Here is an 11702-nt window from a genome sequence, read left to right on the forward strand (position 1 = left end):
GGGCCTGGGTTTTAGTCCCAGCCCTGACCCTGGCCTGCTGTGTGACGTCGAGGCAAGTCACTCAGTGTTTCTGTGCCTCAATTTCCTCATTTCTAAAATGGGAGTAATGACACCTGACTTTCCTTACCTCGCAGATATGTTGTGAGGACAAAACATGAAATGAGTAATGTGAAAACTTTGGAAAATGAGCACACTCTGTGAATTCAAGGTATTACTATTTGTGTGTCACATATATCCATCAGAACTACCCAAGTTTCTGCTGCCCAGACAGAAGGAAGACTTAATTCCCCTGCCGACATTTTTGATATACAATCTTATTCCTAAGTATTCCTTCACACGATCATGCTCACACACGCACACACACACACACACACACACACACACATTAATTGGGAAGTATATCATTAGGTTGCGGACTCGGGCTGGACCCAGACTAGACTGCTTTGCCCCCCTTGTCCCTGTGTTGGGGTGATCTAGGGTACAAGAAGGGGGGCAAAGAAAAGCAAAGGAAAAGGAGGTTGTGAGGCTCTGGGGTAGGTGTGAGTGGTTTTTTTTATGGTATCTGTTAAGCACTTACTATGTTCCAGGCACTGTACTAAGTGCTGGGGTGGAGACAAGATCATCAGATTGGACACCTGAGGCTCACAGTCTTAATCCCCATTTTACAGGTGAGGCAACTGAGGCACAGAGAAATTAAGTGACTTGACCAAGGTCACAAAACAGAAAAGTGGTGGACTGGAATTAGAACCCAGGTCATCTGATTGCCAGCCCCGTGGTCTTTCCACTAGGCCACATTGGTTTCCCACAAATAGTGGCTCTGGCCTCTCTGGGCCAATTCTCTGAGCTCTCTGATCACTGAGAGCACTTACAAAGAAATTTCCAGAAGAGGGCAGGAGGGGAACTGGACTAGATGCCCAGTGACCTGCGTATAACTCCCTTCAAGACACCCTAGTTATTACCTCCCTTGAAGCCCCTCTTCACCCAAGGAAAGTATTGCTCCCAGAGCAGCAGTCAACCCTTCTCTAACAACTTCTTCCTCAGTGAGTTTCCCAGCACAGAAGTCCCCAGGGGGAGGGAGAGAAGCAGGGAGAGTGAGATCCAGATTCCAATCAATCAATCGTATTTGTTGAGCACTTAGTGCATACTGCACACGGAGCTTTACACTAAGCGCTTGGGAGAGTACAGTACAGTAGAGTTGGGAGACACAGTTCCTGCCCTCAAAGAGCTTACAGTCTCATGAGGAAACAGACATTAAAATCAATAAAGGAAATATGTAGATAAGTGCAGTGGGGAAGGAATGGGGGAGTATCCAAGTTCCATCCTCTCCTATTCCTTCCTACTCAGATGGCAGGGTGATTCGTGAGTTAATGGAGCTCCAGCACTTTGGTCTCTGCCTACAAGGTCCCCCCAGGCCTTAGAGCTTCCACCTCTGGAGAAATCACATCCTCCTGAGAGACCCTGCAGTCTCTGGCCTGGAGGGGCCATTAGGTGTGTAGGAGTCTCCAGTAGCAATCCTAAGCAGAGATCGCCAAGGCTCCCACACATACATGTGAACCCTGGAGGCTCACATCCCTCTCGTCATTGTTGTTATCTTCGGTTGGATCCTTAGCCTCATGCCCACCCACTCTTCCCTTCAAGGGGCCTGGAAAGAGCCCCCTCCCCAGCCCGAGCACCCCCTCTCCTAGTGCTCCCTGCTCCATTCCCCAGGCTGGGCTCTCCTGCTCCCCTTGCCTCCTACCATATAAGGGAGCAGAGAGAGAGAGCTCAATTAGACACCACACACCGTACCAGGGCCAGTTTCCATAGCAACAGGAGATGAACTACAGAGCCTGCAGCAGCACCAGGACCCACTGGGCTGGGCTGCCCCTCTGCCTGGCATACACATGGGCCAGGAGGACCTGGAGAGGGGAAAGAAGAGTCCTGGGGTTGCATGGAGCACGATTGGGGTGGGGGGGTGGGGGAGGGGTAAAGATTGTTAAACCCTCTTATGCTTGGAGAGGCAAAATCCGCTGGTGGTGTGAAGAGTCACAGAGATATCCTCCCAAACCTTCTGCCCTGGGGGGCAACATGGGAGAGACAACCACCTATTTAGATTAGTGTTGTTTAGGATCTTGCTAAAGTGACCTCTCCATTCTCTACACAGACATAGAGCAGAATCTTCCCCAGTAGCCCCCATCCATCCTGAGGGATTCTTTTTTGTTTTTCTCACTTGGGGGGGGGCTGGGTTACCATGGTAACCACAGAGGCAGGTGAGTGGAAGGGCATATCCCTAGGGTTACCCCATCCCCAACCAAGACCTGGACCATTTTCCCCTGCCCTCCTTCTTTTCTGGGAGGAATGTGTGGTCCTGCTGGGAGAGGGAGGAGGGGAGAATCCAGGCAGCGGTGGGGAGGTGGTGATGGTGACCAGAAAGGACCCCAAACCCAGCTCAGATTGGACACTGTCATCCCTAATCTGTCCACTGCCCACTGCCCCCAGCAGACCCTCTGCATGAAAAACCATTACCTGGAGGTCAGAGACAGCACAAACCCCCTCCCGCACCCCCTACCCCCTACCCCCAGCCATCAGCTCTCCACCCCCACCCTGGGGTCATCCCACAGACTCTCTGACTCACTCCACCTCCCCCATCCCCAGTAGGGAATTCTGCATATGGGAGTAGGGGGAGAGGGAGTGACAGGAAGACCATCAGGCAAGGAGGGGGAGAGGTTGACTTCTCTGTGCCCTATGCCCCCTCATCCTACCCCACTTAACCAGCCCAGTACACCTGGGGAAGGGAAGGGGAGGAGGAGAGGGCAGGATAGAAGGGGGGTGGAAGGAAGGAGGGGAGATGGAAGGAGGGAGGGAGGCAGGAAAGGAAAGAGCTGCTCAGAGGTGGGTTAGCCCTACCCAGCGGCCTTTCCAGGTCTGACAGTTTTCAGCCCCGGAAAGAGAGGAATGGCTAAAGAGAAGTGCAAGGGCTAGATTCCTCCCTCCTTTCAGAGCTTCCCAATTCTCCCACCCCCTCCCGGGGCCAGCAAAAGGAAGCTGAGTGGCCCTTGGGCCCCAGGAATGGAGAAAGGGGCCACAAGACCTCTGGCAAGTTCCCCCTCCCATCCCCTCCTAACCACAGGGCGGGTTCAGCCAGTCCTACAATCCCGCTGTGCAAAGAGGAAAAAGCACAGTGAGATGGAAAAAATTAACTTGTGGGTCGGCTCCCCCCACCACCTCCCCTCCACCCTGAGGAGGGCTCAGGCCCCCATAGGCACTTTGCCTCCCAGCCCGGCCCCGGGGGTGGATCATGGCTGGGGGCCGGGGGACAATATGGGTAGAGAGGGAGGAGCTCCTAGAGGGCAACTGTGAATACTGAGGAACACCCTCCCACTTAGCCTAGCTCCTGGGGATGAGGTGGGTGGGGTGGAGAGTGTGTTTTAACTCCCTCCTCCTGCCCAGGGTGGGTGGTGGTGTGATTTGATTATAACAAGGTGGTGGTGGTTGGCAAGTGGAAGACCTCCCCTCCTCCATAAACCCCCCACCCACCCACCCCCATGTTCTGTTGGAGCCTCAGGGGGAAGAGGAAGAGCCAACTGGAGTTACCAGGCGGAGTGGCTGGGAGCTTCCCTGCCAGCAGACAGGAGCAGTCAGGCCAGCCAGGCAGACAGCTGCTGGGTGGTGGGGTGGGGGTCGGGGGGAAAACACGGGTGAGGAGGTGTGGGGCATGTAGCACACCCCCACACATACACACAGTCCCAGAAAACTCAATTCCCAACACAATACCCTATCTGCTCTCCCTCCCCATGATGCAAAAAAGGAAAAAGACCCTCCACACCCCACCCAAGAGGCAGCAGCTCAGTCATCTCCTCCCCTTTCCGCCGCCCCCCGAGGTGTCCTGCAGTCCAGTCAGCGGGAGTTTAGAGAAGCACAACTGTCTTGCCCTCTCTTCAGGTCCCATCTCATCCCTTGACCCTAGGGCCATTTGAAGGCATTGCCCTGGACCCTGCTCTCTGTGGCGGGGCAGAGCCGGGGGTTTCCCTTCCTGGTTGAGCTGCTGGGTCTGGGTTGCGTTGATGGGGGAGGGCAGGAGCAGGGCCCTGGTGCCCGACTTGGTCAAGCACCCAGCACCTCTCTGTCCATGGAGAGAGGAAAGAGAAGATGGTGAAGCGCCTTGGGGGAGTCCTGATCTGTGGGATGGGGAAGGAGAAGAGAGATCTGAGGGAAGCATTTCCACCTTTTAATCTCCACCCCTACCCTTGCCAAGGAGGTCCAGGCTGCTCCTGGCACTCTGTTCCCTTCCCTCGCCCAACTGTTGCTATACTGGCCCTGTTGGGGCCACTGGAGACAGGTACTGCAAAGGAGTGTTGTCCATTCACAGCCTCCCTCACCTGCTCCCGCTCCTTCACCCCACTCCCAGACCCAGCCCCTCCTGTCTCCAACCCCTGTTCCCTTTTCAGCAGGCGCAGCAGCAGGATCCGGGGGCTGGCGTCAGAGCTGGGTGTCAGGGTGTGAGCAGTGGGTGAGAGTCAGCAGGGGTGTGAGTGAGGTGCCAGGGAGCAAAATCAGGGCAGGCAGGGGAGGGCCTGTGGAGGTGACCTGAGAAAGTCAGGCTCTGGCTCTAAAAGAGTTGGGGAGGGAAGGAAGGGTGCTTGTGGTCATCTGGATAAATCACTTGTCTTGACCAGTAGACAGACCGGCAGGAGGACAATAAAATTCCTCCCCCCGCCATCTCCCAGGGGACTCTAAGCCTTGTGAGTCCTGGAGAAGCAGCGTGGACTGGACTTGGGAGTCAAAGGTCGTGAGTTCTAACTCCTATTCTGCCCCTTGTCTGCTGTGACCTTGGGCAAGTCACTTAACTTCTCTGTGCCTCAGTTACCTCATCTGTAAAAATGGGGATTAAAAAATGTGAGCCCCACGTGGGACACTCTGATTACCCTGTATCTACCCCAGTGCTTAGAACAGTGCTCAGCACATAGTAAGTGCTTAACAAATACCATAATTACTATTATTATTTAGTGGTCCTCAGTAGGGGACCCATGTCACCAGTATCCCAGCCCGATTTGAGATGGACTTTCCCAGCTCCACAGGTGGTCAGCGGTCTCACCGGCTGAGCCTTTGCCCTGCCGGTCGGCCACCGAAATGGAGGCCCGGGTCAGAGGGCTTCTAGCCCCTTGGGCCCCGGGTCACGGGTGGTGACGGCTGTCCCTGGGTTGGGGAGATGAGTGTGAACCCCACCTGGGGAGTCCCCGTTTCTCATTCCGGACGACTCCCCTGCACCACCAACCAACTTCCCAGCTTCCTGTCCTGCCGGTCCCAGTCTCACCCCACGTTCAGGACACCGGACTTTCGGTTCCTCAGAAGAACAGCTCGGGGATTCCAGCGTAAGGATGACTCAAAGACAAAGCTGGGGCTGGGAGGAGGAGGAGGACACAGAGGGGGAGAAGAGGAGGGGTGAGGGGCAAGGGAAAAAGGGGAAGAAGAGTGGAGGGGTGGGCAGACCAAGCAGCCTCCTGCCCTCCAGTTTTTTGGGGGGTGGGGGACAGGGCGGGGAGGGGTCCGGGGGTCCGGGAAAGGAGGGGCCCAGGCCCCGCACTGCGGTTTCCCCGCCTCTCCCAACTTCATAAACAGCTGAAATTCAACACCTCCGGAGAGGACTTTATGGGATCCAGATGCTGCCGGGCTACCGAGTCCTGGAAGCCTCGGCATGTGCTGAGTGAGCAGGGGGTGTGGCCAGGGGCCAGGGGGGTGCGGCCAGGTGCCAGGGGGCGGGAGCAGGCAGGCGGTAGGGGCTGCAGCCTGCGGGAGGCCCAGAGCGCCCGGCCCGAACGCCGGATGCCCAGCCTGGGGCCGGGCCCACTAAAGGGCAGGCCTGGTGGCAGGGAGCGTGGCGAGGCTGGCAGGGAACTCGGGAAGTTGGCAGCAATGCCTGTCCGACGGAAGACTATTTCTGTTTTCAAAGGGGAAAGAACTCTGCCGGTGCCCCTCGCCCATGCCAGACCGACTCCCTGGGCTCACCCGCCTTGCCCTTGCCCTCCTGCCCCTCCGATCCCATGCCAGATGGGTCTTGCCAAGAGGAAGACAGATTGCTCTGGAGGAGGATCAGCTCAGAAGCAAAGGGAAAAGGGGCTGGCCAGCCCACCCGCTCACACAGACCCTGGGCGGTCCCACATCTCTACAGCTCATTCTTTCTCTCTGTCGTATTTACTGAGCAGTTACTGTGTGGAGCACTGTACTAAGCGCTTGGGAAAGTACACTATAACAATAAACAGTGACATTCCCTTCCCTCAATGAACTCACAGTCTAGAGTGGGGAAGACAGACATCAATATACGTAAAAAAAATGAGAGATATGTACAGAAATACTTTGGGGTTGGGGGGAAAGAGCAAAAGGGTAAATCTCTCCCCCCTCCCTCGCATGGAGACGGAGACCTGCTGGGGAGGCAGCCAGTGGAGAGGCTCTGGATTTGGGGGTTGGACAGGGTCGTCGGCCCTCCGGGAACCGGGACCCTTCTGACTGTATTCCCAAACTTTCCTAGCAGTCACCATTGGAAGCATTTTAAGGGGATTCCCCCTGCCTCAGCCTGAATCACCTGGCTGGCTGGGGGGAAATCCCCAGAACCACCCTTAGGTCACCCCTCCGGGGGCTTGTGAAGAAAACCTTCAAGCGCTTAGTTTAGCGATCTGCACCCGATAAGCGCTCAAAGAAGAAGCACTAGGTTGTGCTAGGGCCCTTCACCTGTCCTAGTGGAATGATCACGGGCCTGGGAGTCAGAGAACCTGGCTTCTAATTCCGGCTCTGTCAAATGTTTTCTGGATAACCCTGGACAAATCACTTAACTTCTCCCTGCCTCAGTTCTCCTGTTCTCCCGCCTACTTAGAGTTAGACTGTGAGTCCCACATGGGACAGGGACTGTGTCCAAATTTATTTACTTGTATCTACCCTAGCACTTAGAACAGTGTTTGACACATAGTAAGAGTTTAACAAATACCATTAAAAAATAAAAATAAGGAAAAAGTAAATACAATTGAATAATTGATTCCTGCTCTCCCTCTCCCTTAGACTGTGAACCCAACGTGGGGCAGGGCCTGTGCCGATCTGATGGCATTGTACCTACCCCAGCGCTTAGCACGATGTTTGGCATATAGTAAATCTTCACAAATACCACAGTGATGATGATTACATTTATTGGCTCAACCTCACTCAGTCTCTGCCATCTGAGTTACACAGAGACCTTCATCCTGCCTCCCCCTTCCCTGAGTAGTGCCCTCTGGGATGCCTGGGAGAGAGAGGGGGAGATGGGAGAGGGAGAGATGGGAAGGCAGTAGTCCGCCCCTGAGGCCTCCTCCAACCCTCCAGCCCGTCGTATTCTGAAGTCCACTAGCCCGGTCCTGTTCAACCTTTTCCATTTCCCTACTCCCTCCAGCCTCTACTCCTGAGCCCTCTCCACCTGAGCCCCCTCCACCCTTCCCCCTGAAGCCCTGTCCACGGCCTTGGTTAGCCTCCCTCCACAGCTGGCTCTGGCTTGGGCTCTGACTTCGGCTTGGGTTCCGGCCGCATCTCCTAGCTCCTCCGACCCTGTGGACTTGGCTGCCTGGCTGGGGGAGGGCCAGGTTTCAGTGGTGAGCCCCAGTCCACATGACGGGAATCTGGGTCCTTTAATTATGGGCTGGAAGAATTTGGGTGGGGGGAGTATGGGTGACTTTTGGCAGAGGCTCCGCTGACGTGGCCTGGGGGCAGTTGGGCAAGGTTGATAGGGACCCTGACTCCGTGGCCAGACCATGAGGTTGGCATGGTAGCCATGGGGCTGGGCAGTGACCTGACCACACCCCCCCTGCCCCCCAGTTGGCCCACTGGGTAAGGATTTCCTGCCACTTGGGGGCAAGGGGCCAGCCCCAGGTCAGCAGAAGCATCTGGTGTTTTGCCACCTTTGAAACAGCTGTCTGACACCCTGACAGGTTAGCTCAGACTTACCCTGCCCTCAGATAGCTGGCACAAGCATGGGGAGGAGTCCACCCCAACAGTGACCCAGACCCTCTGCCTGCCATGATCCTAGTCCACCCCTCCGCCAAATGTTCATCTTTGGCCACAGATCATTCCCCAGAAACTTTCCCTGAAGCCCAGTGGGCCCACAGGCTGTGCCTGCTCTTGGTTGCCCTGGGACATCCCCTCCAGCTGAGGGGAAAGGGACAACAAATGGGGAGGAGAATGTGGGGTAGTGAGCTGGGCCCCTTTGGCAGCAGCAGAGGAAAGAACACCCGAGATGAGGGGGAGCCCACAGAATGGAGGATTACAGAGGAGGCGCCCCAGCCAGAGGCTGTAAGGAGGCTGGAAATAGCCTTGGGTGGAGGCTTTGGGATGACTCCGCCCTCCAATTTGGGGGATGCCTGTGGTTGGGGGGGTCAGGCGCACCAGGCTGCCTCCACCGCCACTGCTGCTGCTGTTTGTGGTGAGCACACGAGGCCCATCCGCCCATCCAGCCACCACACCATTGCCATCAGGGGAGAGGCCCCCTCATAGCTCAGGGAGGCGGGGAGGACAAGGAGTGGGAAGTTGAAGCTGAGGCCTGAGGGTCTGGCTGGTGGGTGGGGGGCGGGGGGGCCTGCCAGTATGGGGGGGTGGGGGAGGGAGAGGGAAAAGTAGAGAGGAGGGAATGCTATTCATTCCAGCCTTGTTCATCTCCTCAGCACAGAACAGAGCAGACTCCGTCTTCACAAGGCCTCACCACCAAGGATTTCCAAGTCTTTTTTTTTCTTCTAATGGAATTTGTTAAGCACTTGCCATGTGCCAGACACTGTCCTAAGTGCTGAGGTAGATACAAGATAAACAGGTTGGACACTGTCCCAGTCCCACATGGGGCTCACAATCTTAATCCCGTTTTACAGGTGAGGTAACTGAGGCACAGGGAAGTGACTTGTCCAAGATCACACTGCAGACAAGTGGATTTGAACCCAGGGCCTCTAACTCACAGGCCACACTGCTGACTCCATCGCCCTGCCTCAGCAGGGTAAAAGGAGGCCCCGAGGTAGGAGGGGCTGGTCTAGCCCTGGGCACTAGGCCCAGACCACTGCTCCCTTGGCATTCAACTCACTCTAGTCCCCCACTCTCTGCCTCCACTCCTTGGTGCAGGCAAGCATGCCCCTGCCCCCTCCCATCCCCTTATTTCCAAAGCACCCAATCCATCCTCCCCTTCATCCTCTGCCAGTGTCATTCCTGCAGCCAGCTCATCCGTCTTCTCTTCCCTCTGTGAACTTCTATTAGAACTGATCTCCCTCTTGACAGTCAGCTCCTCTAGGGCAGGGACTGTGTCTTTCTTTAAAAACTCTACAATCCCATAATACCAAGGCCAGGGCAGCTAGTCACCTTTTTTTCTTAATGGTATTTGTAAAGCGCTTACTATGTGCTGGGGTAGATATAAACTAATCTGGTTGGACACAGTCCAAGTCCCACCTGGGGCTTACATTTTACAGATGAGGGAACTGAGGCCCAGAGAAGTGAAGTGACTTGCCCAAGGTCACACAGGAGACAAACAGTGGAGCCAGGATCCGCACCCACTCTGTTAGTACTCGGACTATAGTCGGTGAGGAGCCCCTCAAGGGACGGGGCCGGGTCTAATTTCCACCTGGGTATTCTCTCCCAGTGCTCAGTACAGTGCTCTGTACACAGTAAATGCTTCATAATTATTATTAGACTCTAAGTTTGGTGTCGGCAGAGAACGTGAATACCAACTCTGTACCGTAAAAAAGAATTGTACTCTCCCAAGCGCTTGGTATATTGCCCTGCATAGAGTAAGTGCTCCATAAATACCACTGATTGATTGATGACTACCCAAGGCCACTACCCCAGTTCCCAGTCCAAAAACAACCTCAGAGCCCCTTCCTATTTCCAGCTCCAGAGTCTCCCAGCCCCTGTGTCCAGCTGCCTGGCCCGGGGCCTTCCCGTGATTTCCCCAACACGCTGCCCACCGAGAAGAAGAGGAGGGGAGGGACCCAGTGGGTGCTCCCTCTTCTAGGGTTAGTCATGGAGAAGGGAGGGAGGGGAAGGGGAAGAAGGAAGGTAGGGACTTCCATACCATCCAGCCCAACCTGTGGGCTCTTCAAGCCTCTCCCTAAACCGGAGTCATATCAGGTAGCGGGCACTCAGCCGCTGGAATCGGGCTTCCTGAGGGGGAAGCAGCGTGGTTTAGTGGGTAGAGCACGGACCTGGAGCCAGAAGGTCATGGTTTCTAATGCCGGATCCACCACTTGCCCTGTGTGTGACCTTGAGCAAGTCACTTCACTTCTCTGGGCCTCAGTTATTTAATCTGAAAAATGGGGATTGAGAATGTGAGCCCCACACGAGACAGGGACTGTATCTAACCGGAGTTGCTTGTATCCACCCCAGGGCTTAGTACAGTACCTGGCACATAGAAAGCGCTTAACAAATAACCCTAATTGTTATTATTTGCTTGTATCCACCCCAGGGCTTAGTACAGTGCGTGACACAGAGTAAGTGCTTAAGGGATACGAGTTATTATTATCATTAGGTTCTGGAAGCCATCACGGCCCCGGGCTACCGATGGCTGAGCTACTCTAGCCAGCACTGGAATGCCCTTCCCTGCCTCTGCTCCTTCCCCCATCAGGCCCCTCCACCGGGGAGCCCTCACCCCAGGCAGATGTCTTTGTTGAAAGGTAAGTGGCATGTAACAATCCAGCCCTGTCAGGGCCCTGCCCCAGGGAGGAGAGGGCAGGGGGACGGGAACAGCTGGCGGCAATGGTAAGTGATATAGACTAAAAGGCTTCTCCCCCCTCTGCTAAGCCCATTACCCTGAAAAAAGTCATCAATCTCCTCCCAGCATATGCCGCTGGGGGAGGGGGAAAGAGAGGGTCAACGGAGAGCTGGCTGGGAGCGACGCACAAGTCCGGAGGGGCGTCCGGGCTGGGGAGCAGAGGAGAATGGGCTCATGGTCTCTTTCTCTTTATCTCTCTTCCCAATCCCACCCCACCCCTCTGCCTCCCTCCTGCCAAGCTGGAGCCTGGGGGGGACGGGGACACCCACTCCTATCCGTGGCCCCAAGCTTAAGCAACTCTATCTTTCCCCCTCTTAACTTGTTCTCAATAGCCCCTCCTCAATCCCCCAACAGCCCCCAGTGAAGAATGAGCCCCAGAGGGCCTGGAGGGGAGAGGTTGAATGTAAATGTGTGGGGTTGAGGCAGGGCAGGCTTCCCACAGGGTCTGAGAAGTGAGGCCGGGGCAGAGGGGTGAGGGACTACGGCCCCCCCAGAAGTCGGAAAGGGCAGAGAGGCAGAAGGACTGAGGTCATGGGGTCACTGCTTCCAGGATGGCTTCCTCTGGCCTGCTCCCTCAGATCCAGCTGGGAGCTAGGTTTCACCCGGGCCACACCCCCTGCTCACCGACTGCTCAAAGGCTTAGGTTGGGCCGGAAGGCTGCGGGACTCTCCCTACCCCTTCCCAGGAAGGGAGGTCCTGGGCATACACTCCACAACCCCCCCATCCAGAGGATCGGGGCCTTTCTCAGGGAGTGGCCACATAGGGCTGAAAGTGATGAGAGGAGGAATGAGGCACCTCGGGGTCCCAGTTGCTCTCCAATCCCAAGATAAACTGGTCATTTTATTTTGACCCCCAGGGAGAGATGGGTGCCGTCAGAGGCTCCAAAGAGGAAGGAACCCAGAGGTGGCCCATCCCCACCCTCACTGGGCTAGCTCGGTTGTGAATTCAGCCAGAAGAGGGGTCCCAG

The sequence above is a fragment of the Ornithorhynchus anatinus genome, chromosome 6, assembly GCF_004115215.2.
Source record: "Ornithorhynchus anatinus isolate Pmale09 chromosome 6, mOrnAna1.pri.v4, whole genome shotgun sequence".
NCBI classification, from domain to species: domain Eukaryota; kingdom Metazoa; phylum Chordata; class Mammalia; order Monotremata; family Ornithorhynchidae; genus Ornithorhynchus; species Ornithorhynchus anatinus.